This window comes from Bos mutus, chromosome 19 (assembly GCF_027580195.1).
Source record: "Bos mutus isolate GX-2022 chromosome 19, NWIPB_WYAK_1.1, whole genome shotgun sequence".
NCBI classification, from domain to species: Eukaryota; Metazoa; Chordata; class Mammalia; order Artiodactyla; family Bovidae; genus Bos; species Bos mutus.
Window position 1 is genome coordinate 38,213,967 of NC_091635.1, and position 14,495 is coordinate 38,228,461.

Consider the following 14,495-nt stretch of genomic DNA (forward strand, 5'->3'; position numbering starts at 1 on the left):
CATCACAAGCTCATGTTGTCTCTTTTCTACTTTCCCTGTCTTCTTGTTTCTCTGTCTCAAAAACACAGTCACAAAATTGCAAGAGCATTCATACAATCCAATTCCTTAGTATTTAAAGACAATATAAAATGTCATCTAATTCTTATAGCATGCTATAAAATGCTGTCACATGCCTTGCTGCACCTGCTTCTCAAACTTGCAAGAAAGTCCTCATGGACGAGATGAAGTGGCTCTGGGAAGATGTAGAACTGCCTATCTGCGTGATTAACTGGGTCTTCCCAGGTGGCACTAGTGGGTAAAGAACCTGCCTGCCAACGTAGGAGACATAAGAGACACAGGTTCCATCCCTGGGTTTGGAAGATTCCCTGGAGGAGAGCATGGCAACCCACTCCAGTATTCTTGCCTGGAGAATCCCCATGGACAGAAGGGCCTGGCTGGCTACCGGCCATGGGGTCGCAAAGAGTCAGACACAACTGAGCGACTAAGCACAGCACAGCACAACAGTAATACGAGAATTTTGTAGCATAAGATTCTTCAACTTAGGCTTTCCAATGGCTAAGCAGGTGAAGAATCCACCTGCAATGCAGGAAACACAGGAGACACGGGTTCAATCCCGGGTCAGGAAGATTCCCTGGAAGAAGAAATGGCAACCCACTCTAGTATTCTTACCTGAAAAATCCCATGGACAGAGAGGCCTGGAAGGCTATAGTCCAAAGGGTCACAAAGAGTCGGACATGACTGAGCTACTAAGCACACAGCATGCATCCTTCAATTTACCTGACCACAGTACTACAATGCCAAGAATATTTCTTTCTGGAAAAATACAGTATTCCAACATGTTTAGTAAATAAGCAAAATGAAACTGTGTCAAAACTATTTTACTTTAAGCAAATCTTACAATGACCACTGTACAGAAAATTTTGACATGAAAAATTGAACAAGCAGAAACTAAAACTAAATGTTTAAATGGTTTATTTTTCCATATAATTATAAAATGAACAATGATATTGTGAAATTCTGTTGTATTAAATGAAATAATTGGGCATCAAATCTTTTAGAGATTTTTGAGGATCTTTAGGATTTAGCAAAAATTCTGTGCTTCAAACACAGACAAGCATTCATATGTCTGTTACCACATGAGAATACAGGCAAATAATACCACTCAATTCACCATATTTGTTTGTGTTGTTGATGAAAAGTTTGATCATTCCTCAGAAATTTTGGCTAAGACTCTCCTAACAGGTTCAATATTAAGATATTAGTTGAAAATACGTTGGGGGAAAGAAAAGCTTCATATTTTTAATGTGAGATGGTTGAAATTACTGGCTACAAATTGTATTCTGGCCATATTGGTAATAATATCAAACATTTTAAAAAATAAAATCCAAAGTGGCAATATTTTGCATGACACTGAATATGAGTTTACTTTTTGAAGTGATTTTTCAATGCTAAAAAGTAAAAAATGAAGCCCATCACAGAACAGTGATTAATATCATAAGTTGAATGTGTTCCCCAAAATTGAACTGGTCATCCAACACTCTACATAATAACTTGGATACACAAGATGGTGGCCTTGGGTACTGCATGGAGGTTAGGCATCATGGGGCCAAAAAGTCTTTGGAAATGTTTAAAGAAAATGAGTTACTCATGTGAGGCAAAAGAAAATATTTTAACTTTAATATTTGCAAAGCTTTGATTAAATACACGGCCTCGGTTTGACACTGAAAATCATGTAACCACTCTGAATATTTCTCTGCAAAGGCATCCACAAATAATTAAACAAATAAATAATTCAATTGACTGATTCCTTTTTCTTAAACTGTGTCTTTGCAAACTTAATTTGGCAAAGAATAATGCAAGCTAATTGCTAAAATGCATTTACAGAAATGAAAGTAATAACCTGTCTAGATATCTAAAATTATAGAGTTGAAGAATGAATTATTTTAAAAGATTTCTTTATTACCAATTATATGACAATAAAATAATATTATGTGTTATATGAACATTTTAGCTCACCTCTCTCAATAGGATGGTGTAAATAAAGAGCAAAAAAAAAAACATTAATGATATAGTGCAATGTAATATTGAAAAATATATAGCAACCTCAGATTATCAAAATTCTATTTATATCATCAGAAAAGCAACTCTAAATATAAAAATGCTTGTGCAAAAATTTGACCTATATTCAAAGACCTATATTCATTTGCAAACAGCTCTTATCTATTATTAAACAGGAAAAAAAAACTCTAAATATCACTCCTGGTTATTAGACCCAAGTCTGAATTTTCTACTAGGTAATTCAAGAGAAAACAAACGATGTCACACTAGTCAGAAAGAAAACTGCCAGATTTTGTTTCTAAATCAAAGGAGTAATAAGATACAATAATATATTTCATGATTAAATATTTCTATTTTCAATTAGAATTTATTCAATATGAAAGTTATATCATCTCTAGTAGCATAGATTTTTGAGTTATGGTAGAGGTATATATACTCCATGTATTCATAAAATAAAATATCTTTGACCATATCCCTGCAGTTGAGTTTTCTTAAATCTGATACACTTTACACTCATCATATTTCTTGCTTGGCTCCCAGGAATACAATTTACAACTTCTGTTCTATAATTTCTGGTTTTGTATGAAGAAAATAGCAATTCAATGCCTCAATAAGAAATATGAAGAGGACATGAAAAATCAGCTTGATTGATTGACAAGTGATTGGAACTGGACAGAATCCACTGTTACAACGGAAGGGAGTAAGATTCTATAGTCTGAAGATGCAGTATTGTATGGTCATGGAGATCTAGAGCTGTGTAGCCAAACCACCTGTGTTCAGATCTTAACTCCACCACTTACTTCTTATGTGATGTTGGACAGTAAATTAATGTTTCTATCACTTTGTCTGTAAAGAGGAAAATAATAGGAGCAACATCATAGAGGTGGTAGATTAATAGATGGGAAAAGTGCGTGACACATAAAAAAAAAACACTCAGTAAGTGTTTTCTATTTATTATCTCTCTTAAAGGAAGGTTGCTCTGATCTGGTCCCAAAAAGTAATATTAAGAATAAAATGCTGTAAGTATATGCATGGAGATAAGGTAGTAACAAATGCTTTTAATCATGGTGATAAAAGTGAAGGTGTATCAGAAATAGAGAACTCCAGGAGTCTCTGTGCTTCTGTGACCCAGAAAGCGTACATTTCATTCTTTCTTCATTTGCGAGCATCATTAAGGATTTTTGAGCAGGAAGAAAGCAATGATTTCAGTGATGCTTGAAAAGCTAATTCCTGAATTGACGTGGGTAGTAAACATTCTGCACAAAAAATATATAAATCTTATTTTCAAACATGAATCCCACCTGGGAAGAGGAAAATAAAGATGCAGAGCAGATGGTTTCCTGACCTCAATTCCACTTCAAACAAAGATTCCTGGTCATCATATTTTCATATTAGCCTTTATTGTGAGGTTTTGCTTGAATAAAAAGGTTAATGGCTTTAAAACTGAAAAAAGAAAGCTACTGATTTAGAGTAATACTCCACTGGCAACATTATCATAACCACTGAATTAAATAGTGTAAAAATCCCAATTGTTACCATTTTAGAGAGAAAGATATTTCTTTTTCCAAAAGACTCTTCCAAGGGCTCTTTTCATGTCTCTGTTCTTCAGGCTGTATACGAAGGGGTTCAGTATGGGGGTCACCACAGTGTACATCATGGCCATCACGGTCTCCTCAACAGTAGAATTATTAGTTGATGGGCACAAGTAGAGGCCAATAATTGTCCCATAGAAGAGAGACACCATGGAGATGTGGGAGCCACAGGTGGAGAAGGCCTTGTGGATACCCCTGGCAGAAGGAACTTTGAGGATGGAGGAGACAATTCGTGCATAGGACATGATGATGAATAGAAATGGGATCACGAGAATGAGTCCTCCCATGAAAAGTATCACCAACCCGTTGACTCGAGTATCAGAGCAGGACACCTTCAACAAAGTAGATGTGTCACTGAAAAAGTGAGGAATCACATTGTCAGCGCAGAAGGACAGCCGGGCCATGAGCACGGTGTGCAACATGGCATGGGCAGTGGTCAGCACCCAGGACAGCGCCAGCAGGGGGAGACACAGCCTGGGGCTCATGATGGCGGTGTTGTGCAGGGGGAAGCAGATGGCCTTGTAGTGGTCATAGGCCATGGCCACAAGCAGGAAGCTCTCAAGAACTCCAAAAAACAGTATAAATACATCTGGGCCAGACAGCCTGCTAGGGGATGGACAGGACTTGGCTCTTCACATTCTGCAACAGCTTAGGCATTGTGACAGAGGAGAAGCAGAGGTCAGAGAAAGACAGGTTACTGAGAAACAAATACATGGGTGTGTGGAGGTGGGAGTCCAGTCAAATCAGGAGCATTATGAGGAGGTTCCCCAGGATGGTGGTAACATACATGGCCAGGAACAGAGCATAGAACAGGTTTTGATGCTCTGGCTGGATAGGCAGGCCCAGAAGGAGGAACTCTGAGATGATGGTTTGGTTCCTCTTTGTCATTTGATAACTCGATTATTTATAAAAAGTCACAGACCTTAAATCCAGATATAAAAAATAAATAATGCGTATAGCATGTGGCTTATTGTCAAATGGTGGATGACTGAGAATTTAGGCACAGGCGGCCGGTGATGCTACTGAAACTCCCCCTTCAAAGTCTGCAATAACATTCATGTCTCTAAATTCAATAACATATCCCATTCAGTACTAATGATCACTTTTCCCTTTGTAGGACTCTCTCATCTCTTGGCCATGGTGATACCTCATGCTCCTGTTTTATTCTGGCTTCCATAACAACACCTTCTTCACACAGTCATTAGAGAAGTCTTTGTGCCAAGTCATCCTTTGAATATTGGGGATCCTCAGTGTATTGTCCTTCTACTCTTATTCAGCCCACAGCATTCTTCCGAGCTACAGACCTGGGTGCTCAACTCCCTGATGACCATCTTATTTGCATGTTTCACCTTCACTCCAAGACAAATCTTCCCGAGATTAGGCTTGTTGTTTCTTCAGTCCCATATGTGCTTCACTCCCAATGTTCTCTACCTCAGTGATTGACAGTACCACCTACAAGATATACAAGCCAGACCTGAGAGCCATCCTTGACTTCTCCCTCTCCTCATCTCTCCTTGTTCATTTACTATGTTTCCAGTCCCGCTTTCTGAACATTTCTCATATATGCCCTTCTTGACATCCTACAGCCACCATTAGCTCAGTTACTATTCTCACCTAAACAATGTCAACAAATTTGGACTCTCTCTACTTTCACTTCCCTATAATGCATTGACATTATCCAGAATCATTCTTTTTATAACTCAAACATTTCCATGTCACTATTCTAACTGAAGAGTTTCCCCTTTCCACTAACACAAAGACCTTATTTTATCAGGGTTGACATGGTCCACAAGACCTTTATTTCATCAGAGCAATGAGCTCATGGCCAACCCTCTCTCTACTCCAAGTAGACCAGGTATCTCTCATTTTCTCAAAGGTAGACTACTTTTGCCCATCATAGCACATCATGCTTTCATTACCTGAATGCGTGCTATCCCCATCCCACTCCATTCCTTCTCCTAGGAACTCGTCTTCCAGATCATTTAACATGGATTATTTGCTCTTTGATAGATGCTAAAGATAAAAAAAGTTCTACTTTGTTCACTGATGAACCTTAACATCTAGGACAATGAGAAGTACAAAAAGAAAACTTTCAGGCCATCCAAGAGATCACTGAATTGTTTCAACAGACACCAAAAATACGGAAGGTAGAAACATCCACTGACAGCCTTTCCAAATTACAGCTCCCTTATCTAAGTCATTTGCGTTGATTTCCAAATACTGTACTGTAGACTGTCTAGAATTTCTCTCCCCAGGTTAGAAAACCACCCCATCTCAAGCTATCTTATTATGTGGCTTAACACTAATGTACCCAAGCAAGGCTGTCATTTTTTCCTTAAAATTCAGCCCACACAATGTCAATATTGATGTGAGATTCATGTTGAAGTTTAGAGGTCATACGTGCATCCATGCTAAGTTGCTTCAGTTGTGTCTGACTCTTTGCAACCCCATGGACTATAACCTGCCAGGTTCCTCTGTCCATGGAATTCACCAGGCAAGCATACTGGAGTGGGTTGCCATGCCCTCCTCCAGGGGATCTTCTCGGCCCAGGGACTGAACTTGCGAGTCTTGCATTGCAGGCAGATTCTTTAAAGCTGAGACAAATGTCATGAAAAAGCAAATAATAATAAAAATAACTTACAATCTCTTGGACCCAGTGCCTGGTCTACTCCTGATACATTTCCCCACAGTGTGAATCAGGATTTGACCAAAAAAGAAAAGAAAAGAAAAAAACAGGAGGAGCACTTCAGATGAGGGAAACTTCTTCTAACCCCAAAGAGATATAGAATAGTACCCTCACTGCAGGATACTCACCAAGATCATAGGGTTTAAACCAGGCAAATGTATGTGTTTTCACACCTGGACAGAAGAAAGATGTTTGTTATACATTAGTGAACTAAAGGATGAATTTCTGACTCCTCATGAACTTCCATTCCTGGGAACTAGGTGGGATCCATCTATTGTATAAAATGCCTGATTACGGAGTCCAAATCACTCAGATATCATCTAAAAATGCTGCCCTTGAGGAAACCCACTCCTAATTACCTATTCCTTACACTTCTCTACATATTACCTTCTTCAGTTTTAAGATGATAATGCTGACTTGTTCCTGCCTATCTTTCAAAGCTTCTGTAAACTTGAAATCTCTTTTGAGAATCTCTTGCAAAATATAGAGGAGTCCATTATGAAATACTTAAAATTACTATATTGACAGAGAAGAGAGGTTAAATATGGTAGATGCTAATCAACACAGACTTTCTAGAATGTTGAACAGGGGTTTTTTAGACAGCCTGAAGAAAAATCCCATAGAATCGTATCATAGAATCTCAGTAGTCTGGATACTCAGGCTGAAAAATCCCTAAGGCCTGGAGGAATAAATGGCAACCCACTCCAGTGTTCTTGCCTCGAGAATCCCATGAACAGAGGAGCCTGGTGGGCTACAAGTCCATGGAGTTGCAAAAGAGTCAGACATGACTGAGTAACTGAGCAAAGGCATGGACTCTCCAGCCTAACTTACCAAGTATGTCTGAGGATGACTTCAGGGCTTTGACATGGGGGTATTCACTCTTTTACTCATTATAGGCATATGGAGATAGACTCTGCAGTCATCACCTGCTTCTACAACATCCCTTTTGTCATTCTGTCTTCCTGGGCCTGAGGGACATTGGGTCCCAACGGATACTAGGACTTGGAAAAACTCATTAATAACAAAGTAAATTTTATTGCTTCTCTGGGACAAATCCTCTAGGAGGTCTAAGGCAGATATTTCTTAATTACTAATCATCTTTGGGTAGGGGAACAGGCAACAGAGGATGCAAGCTCATGCCCTAATCCCACAGGAATACTCCTCTGGCTGTGCTAAGTCGCTTCAGTTGCATCCGACTCTTTGTGACCCTATGGACCGTAGCCCACCAGGCTTCTCTGTCCATGGGATTTTCCAGGCAAGAATACTGGAGTGGGTTGCCATTTCCTTCTCCAAGGGATCTTCCCAACCCAGGGATCGAACCCGCCTCTCTTACCCTTCCTATATTGGCAAGTGGGTTCTTTACCACTAGTGCCACCTGGGAAGCCCACTCCTCTGGCTACCATAGCCCAAAAGAGCTCTTTCTTCTCTAGGTTCTATATTATTTTCACTCCTAAAGTATTTGCCTTCCTCCTTTAGAGGAAAATATAGGAGAACATTGACAAAGACATAGCAAATGTCCTTAGACACTAATTATAAAATAAATATTGCTAAATTGGACTGTTTTGCAATTTGTTGTCGTTATTCAGTCCCTAAGTCATGTCTGACTCTTTGCAACCCCATGGACTATAGTACATCAGGCTTCTCTGACCTCCACTATCTCCGCAAGTTTTCATGTCCACTGAGTCAGTGATGTTATCTAATCATCTTATCCTCTATTGCCTCCTTCTCCTTTTGTCTCCAATCTTTCCCAGCATCGGGGTCTTTTCCAATCAGTCGACTCTTTGCATCAGGTGACCAAAGTATTAGAGCTTCAGCATCAGTCCTTCCAATGAATATTAAGGGTTGATTTCCTTTAGGATTGAGTGGTTTGATCTCCTTGCAGTCCAAAGGACTCTCAAGAGTCTTCTTCAGCACAATTCAAAATCATAAATTCTTCAGTGCTCAGCCTTCTTTACAATCAAACTCTCACATCTGTACATGACTACTGGGAAAACCATAGCTTTGACCATGCAGACCTCTGTCAACAAGTGATGCCTCTGATTTTTAATATGCTGCCCAGGTTCATCACAGCTTTCCTTCCAAGGATTAAGCACCTTTTAATTCATGACTACAGTCATATCCACAGCGATTTTTGGAGGCCAAGAAAAAAATATCTCAATACTTTCACATTTTCCCCTTCTATTTGCCATAAAGTGGTGGGACCAGATGCCATGATTTTAGTTTTTTAAATGATGCATTTCAAACCAGCTTTTTCACTTTCCTCTTTCTCTCTCATATTTCTAAATACCCACCATTAATTGAATGAAAGTCAACTACAAAGTTGAAGATTACATACATCTGACAAAGGACTTGTAACCAGAACATATAAAGATCTCCTACAAATCAAATGAAAGAGACAGATAACCCAATAGAAAAATGGGCACAAGATAATGTACAAAGAGGATATAGCTCTGGAGAATAACCATATGCAAGGGTGCTTAACTTTGTTAGTCAGCAGGGAAATAGAAATGAAAACCACAATGTGATACTACTATACACTTAACAGAAAGCTCACAGGAAAAGGATGGGAGAAATACCAAACCATGTTAAGAATGTGGAACAAGAGGATTCCATTGTTACAACGAGGGTAAGTGTGACTGGAGACTGCTCAGTTCTGTCTTCTAAACTAAACAAGCACCTGCCCTATAATCCTGGAGAAGGCAATGGCACCCCACTCCAGCACTCTTGCCTGGAAAATCCCATGGACGGAGGAGCCTGGTGGGCTGCAGTCCATGGGGTCACTAAGAGTCGGACAAGACTCAGCGATTTCACTTTCACTTTTCACTTTCATGCATTGGAGAAGGACATGGCAACCCACTCCAGTGTTCTTGCCTGGAGAATCTCAGGGGCAGAGGAGCCTGGTGGGCTGCCGTCTATGGGGTCACACAGAGTTGGACACGACTGAAGCTACTTAGCAGCAGCAGCAGCAGCCCTATAATCCAGAAATCCCACTCTTCTGTAGAGATGCCCAGGAAGAACAGGGAGCTTCAGGATTCATAACAGCCAAAAACTGTTCATCAGTGGTAGAATGGATGTTGTTAATGGCTTACTCACACAATAGAACTCTACACAGCAATGAAAATGCACAGTCTACCACTGCAGACAGCAACGTGGATGAATTTCACATACATAACACTAACTGAAAGAGGGAGACAGGAAAGAGAACAAAAGGTGTACTGCCATTCAGATAGGCCCAAAAACAGGTAAAATTAATGTATGCTGTAGATTAATTATTAATTATTAACAACTAATATTTAGATAGCTAATATATTTATTATTATTAAATTAGCTAATTTAACAGCATAACTTAAATTAATGCTATTAATTTAATAGCAAGAGAGTGACTGCCCCTGAAGGAATAGCAACTAGCAGAGACATGATAGGATTCCTGCAGGGCTAGTAAAGTTTTTGATCTGACTGCTGGTTACGCATGTTTGTTCAGTTCATAAAAAGCCCTGCCAAAATTTTCACCCTTGGTTCTGTATCCAAAAACATCCTAAGCATCATTGGTTTTGCAGTCCATGTCTGATTATTATGCTATCTAGAGTCCTCAATGACTTAGTAGATAAAGAATCTGCCTGCAATGCAGGAGACACAGGTTCAATCCCTGGGTCAGGAAGATCTCCCGGAGGAGGGCATGAAAACCAATCCATTATTTTTGTCGGGAAAATCCCATAGACAGAGGAGCCTGGCAGGCTACAGGCCATAGGGTCACAGAGAGTCAGGCGTGACTGAAGCAACTGAGCACACACACACAGACTCCCTGTAGGCCTTCAGCTGTTGGTTCCTGCTTTAGCAGTCTTATTCCCTGACGTGTTTGTTTATCTCTGGGTTTGTGCCAGATACTGGGTATTGAAAGGAAAGCACTTGAAGTCTAAGATGGTATTATTTTCCTCCAAATATTTTTTTTTCAATTGTTTTTCCTTAGTACTTGGAGTCACCAGCAATCTGGAATCATCCCAATCCAAATTTAGTTCTCGAGATTCTGTGGACCTCTGCTGACTCTAACCCAGGCTGCAGCATATGTGTGGTGTTCTCTTCAATTATGGTTTTCTCTTACACCTAGGGCACCTATAGGACTACTGCCTGGTGTGAAGTTGATTTACTCCTTGTAAACAAGACCCATTTCCCAAGACCTTTGCTTATGGATACTAACTTTGGAAGCAATTATCCAGGTTCATCTCAACAAGCTGTCTCGGGATTGCCTCCCCAAGCCGTCTCCAAAACTGATAAATAGATCTGATGTGGCTCCAGGTCAGCTCCTCTCTTCATGAACCCGGTATCCAAGGGTCAGCTCTCAGATTCCCCAAGCTCATCAGAACAACCACAGTCTCTTTCTCCTTTTGTGCAGGCACTGAAGTTCCAGGCACCGATTCCACCCTTCCTAACTTCAGTGAGTGGAGTGAATCACCAAGTTCTATTCAGAAACAGTGCCTTAGTGTCCTCCACGTCCTGACTGAATTTTCATCCATCTAGCAGGAAAGTGGAAGCGGCAGAAATAGGCAGCCCTGTGACCAACACTGAACAGGTCTGCACATTTCAGAAATATTCATATCCTCTGCCTCTCTCATCCCTTCCTTATTTTCTCTTCTCCATTTACTCTGTCTCTCTCACAAATATACTCATATACTTTGAAAATCTTCATTATCATCCAACTCCTTAGTATTTAAGGTAATTAACAATCCCTCCTATCTTGCTAGCGCTCTAGTTTTCAAAGTGCTATCACTAGCCCTGTGGCACATGATTCTCAAACATATAAGAAAGGCTTTACAGGTGAGATGAAGAGCTCAAGGAGGTTTCATGCCCTCCTCGGGGTACTTCTGCTGAAAAGCAGCACCGGAGGGACAGAAGGACAGCTTTCTAGGGCTGAGTTTGGAGCCCTCTGCAGTAACACCTCAAACTATCTCCCCTCTCCACCCGGCCACACTGCAGAGGAGTTTGTGTCTCTAAAGTCAGCTGACCACACACATGCTCCGAATCCACTGGCTCTTACAAAAAGAACAGTGTTTCCCAAAGGGTACAACCAGAACCATCAGGTGATTTCAAAAAGAACTTTGTTCACAGAAAAAGAGCCAGTATTTCAAGGAAGGAAGCCAGAAAATGGGCTTTTATTTAGTTTTAAAGCATCATGGGTGACTCTGATGGACACTAAAGTGTAGGAGACTCCTGTGTTGAGGGCTGACGCAGAGGTAGAGATTCCTTGGGTCCTCTGAGTTTTCCCAGCCCTCATTCCTGGCTCCCTCCCTCTCTCCTATCAGAAAGATGCCCCAGAGGATCCTGAATCCAAGCAACAGGTTGTGAAAGGAAATCATTTCTGATGAGGTCTAAGGAGGTGGAAGACCTCTGTCTTCATGGCAGAAACAGGTGGTGGCCAGATGTGCTTAGGGTTGGGGTCACCGGGGAGTCACCATGGTGCACCTTTCATTCTCAGGTCAATTTGGGGGGTCTTGGGATGAGCCCATCAGTTCCTCCCTTCTCACTGAAACTCTGTTTTCTGATAGACAAGCATCCTCTTCAACTTGAAGCCTCACTTACATACTGTGAGAGATAAATGAGCTCATTCACAGTATAGAACCATAGGTGAATGACATGAGTACCAAATAGCAGATGTAGGAAGCTGTACATGCAAAAAAGTCTCTAGAGAATGCCCTAAGGATTACTCCCACTTTACTCAAACACCAAAGGACCACCACAAGACTACTCTATAATTTGGAATCTTAATGGTAAAAGAGAAATGAACCATCACTCACCTCCACCAAATCTTTGAATCACCTCTGAAATGATCACTGTCATGCAGCCTGTTCAAAAGCCTTCTGTGAATTACTTTCCCTCTGCCAACCCCTTTGTAGGCAGAGCACTTAAGTCTTCTGGAATATAACCTGACGTTTCTGCCTCTTTTATGTTTTCTAGCTCCTGAACTGAACAATCCACAACCCTTTGCACGTGAAGCCACAATAATACCTTCTTTACTCTTCTCTCCTCCATGTAGATAGCACCAAGAGGACAGCCGCACATGAGTCTCCACCTTGATATTCTGGGTCATTTCCTTCAGACAAGGTGGGCTGAGGCTGTACCTAGGTGAGTGGGCACAAAAGCCATGTGCAGGATGGAGTCAAGACTGGAGCCACTGATTCTTCTTAGTTCTGAGAGCAGGGTTTCCTACTGAGCCGGGGGAGGGGGAGGGGAGGTGTTACTCAGAAATATTGAGAAATGGTAAAGAATAGGACTCCTTTTGAGCGCCACCCCCCCCCAATAACATCATCTCTCCATCCACTTAAACAGGGCTTTAAGGATGGCGGAATGTTCTGACATCCAGCGTTTCAGATCTTTTCTAAACGCACAGTGAGGTAGGCATTTTTTGTTTTGGCTGTTCTGGGCCTTCGTTGCTGCACACGGGCTTTCTCTAGTTGAGGCAAGCAGGGGTACTCTCTAGATGCAATGCGCAGGCTTGTCATTGCTGTGGCTCTTGTTGCAGAGCACAGGCTCTGGGCACACAGGCTTCAGTAGTTGCAGTATGTGAGCTCAGGAGCTGTGCCTCGAGGGCTCCAGAGTGCTGGCTCAGTAGTTGTGGCACACAGGCTTAGTAGCTCCTGCCATGTGGGATCTTCCTGGATTAGGGATCGAACCCATGTCTCCTGCACTGGCAGGCAGATTCTCAACCACTGGACCACCAGGAAAGTCTGAGATAGGCATCTTTACTCTTGTTTAATGTGTGGTAGAGTGGCTAGGCTGTGGACTCCAGAGACACAGAATGGGACTCAAATCCCAACTCTGTCACTAACTAGTAGAAGGAATCTGGGAAATTCATTAACCTTCTAAGTCTCAGACACCTCATCCACAAAATGGGTAATAAAAACAAATAGTATTGGTGTGCAGACTAAATAGAAGAGACAGATAGATAGATAGTCACAACACATTATCTGAGCAAATAGGCTAGTGGTTTGTTTGTTTGTTTTTAAAAAAAGAGTCGTATGTGTTACTTGGGGTTTAGACATAAACTTCTGACTCAACATCTCAAAATGACAGTGTACGTATGTCTATGTTACTTTCTCCATTTGTCTCATTTTTTCATTCGCCCATTTTCTCTCCTTCCCCCACTGTGTCCACAAGTCCATTCTCTAGATCTGCGTCTCCTTTCTTTTCCTGAAAATAGGTTTTAATGCCATTTTGTAGATAGCTGGTGAGAAATTACTATATAACACAGGGAGCCCAGCCCGGGGCTCTGTGATGATCTAGAGGGGTGGGAGAGGGGAGGGGAGGGAGGCTCAAGAGGGAGGTGACATATGTATAATTACGGTTGATTTGCATGGTTGTATGGCAGAAACCATCACAACATTGTAAAGCAATTTCCCTCCAATTAAAAAATAAAAAGTTTAAAAAATCTCAAAATGAAATGCTAATTATTACCCAATATGTAGGATAAGTTCCAAGAAATGCAGCAGAAAAAAATAAAATGAAGGTAGATTCTCATTAAATGATGTGACACATAATTTTTAAATTGGAAAAGACATTACAACTCAGATAAATCAACAAAGGAGAAACATCCTTCACGTTTCAAATTTTAAAAATAGCAAAATATGAATAGATGTTATCTATCTTCCCATAGTGGAATACAATGTAGTTCCTAAACAGAGTTGGTAAATTTTAACTTTAAGAATAAAGAAAAAATTATGCATGTAGAAATATAGTTTATTTAAGGAGGAAAAATACATAATAAATTACAATTTTGAATTGGAGAAAGCTTTTCGTCTCATTGTCGACTGAATAAAGATGACTAGGAAAAAAAAGTATGCTCACTAAAAACGTTGACAGTAGTTGCATGGCAGAATTTGGGATGATGTTTACTTTCTTTTGATTTAAATTTTTCTGTATTGCTTGACTCATTCACACCAGAATTTTTGTTTATAATCAATAGACTGCAATGTATTAGAAACTATTTTGGGAAAATGAATTCCATGGGACTTCTTTTAAAATTTACATCTGAAATTATTGAAGAAATTTCAACAAATTCCAGATAACAGAAATAGACAATAAGTGAATATAAGTTTAAGGTGGAGGATAACGCAAACAAATCATATCAAAAAAACCCAAATCATACAAGGATGGCATATAAAAAAATA

The 14,495-nt window shown here is 40.4% G+C and overlaps 1 pseudogene; it reads right to left on the reverse strand.

Moving 5' to 3' along the window:
- Positions 1-1,046: 1,046 nt before the first annotated feature.
- LOC138992033 (olfactory receptor 1468-like) overlaps positions 1,047-14,495 on the reverse strand; it is a 33,924-nt pseudogene continuing 20,475 nt past the window's right edge.